We start from the raw sequence: 1,293 nt of genomic DNA on the forward strand, positions 1-1,293 counted from the left end.
GGAGCTAAGGCGACGTCAGAGAGGCTGGATCAGAGTCAGGGCGGGCCATAGAGTCCTCAGTCTCAGTGTCCAGGCTCGCTCGTGTAGCCGTCAAGGTGGGTACCCTAAGAGTTAGTTGTGGCGGGAACAACGCGCGTGGCACTAAAGAAGGTGTGATTACGGGTCTGACAGGCCTGGCTGCAGAAACCGGAGGAGCCCAGGGTACGTTAGAAGCTGAAGGAGAGAGATAAGAAGAAGAGAAGACGTCGCAAGGCAGAGATGACATGGCCAGACGTATCGTGGCTTGTGACACGGCGTCTCCCAGGTCCCGAGTAGCCCATCTCACTCCCATGCTTCAACCCAATTATGAAAGGTGGCCTGACGCTCCCTAAGGGTACGCGCCATTCGTTCTATATTTTTGTGATAGTGTTCCTCTAGAGACTGATAGGCCTGTTTGATGAACGTGACGGACATGTGTTGGAGCCGGTTCCAATTGTGGTGCGTGGACGACAACGGTCTAAACATGGTGGCTAGTTCGTCGACTGTGGCGCGGAGCCCCGGAGGTTGTATGCCATCCGTCACGTAAGCCTTGACTTCCCCATGATGGTGAGTCTCCTTGATAAGTTTGCAGATGGTTTTGCCCACCTGAGTTGTGTGTCTGCCGTAGGTTCTACGCGACTGTTCGGCGTTGACCGAATATCTGTCGGGGGACATTTGTAGTACGCCAGGTGGGGCGTCGGGAACAACGACATTGACGGCCGCGAGAATGGGTGTGGTGCTAGGAACAACGGCATTAGTGGTCGCTTGGGCAGGTACGATGGGGTTGGTCTGAGGATGGCTGGTTGCCGCGTCCCCATCCCCGACCCAGAGGGGTTATCCACGCAGTCTCCTATGTCAGGTCTCTCGTACCTTTCTGGAAGTCACGCAGCGTGAGGACACACTCTCTATCCCTCTGGAGACCACGTTCGGACGCCTCACTCGGCTCCTGAACCGTAGACTAAAACAGAACCTGGTTCAGCACCTGAGAGGCTCTGGCACTCTAGAAGGGGCCACCCTCATCTCGGCCTATAGCAAAATCTGCAGTGTTGGTGAGTCTCGCGTTGGCGTGAGCCTGTTATTTAAAAGAGAGCGTGCACGAGCTAGGCGTCTTCTGATACGTCGTTCTGCCGGGCTACGTGGTACGCCACCGCCGTGCTCGGGTTCCAGCGGGGCCACTGGAGGCCCGGTCCAGTGGCCCAGGCTGTACAAGGCCTCGTCTAGGTGCAGACTGGTGAGGGGGAGCGACCGAATTGGTTCCGCGTGCTGCCCTGGGGG

This window comes from Hypomesus transpacificus, unplaced genomic scaffold (genome assembly GCF_021917145.1).
Source record: "Hypomesus transpacificus isolate Combined female unplaced genomic scaffold, fHypTra1 scaffold_211, whole genome shotgun sequence".
Classification (NCBI taxonomy): Eukaryota; Metazoa; Chordata; class Actinopteri; order Osmeriformes; family Osmeridae; genus Hypomesus; species Hypomesus transpacificus.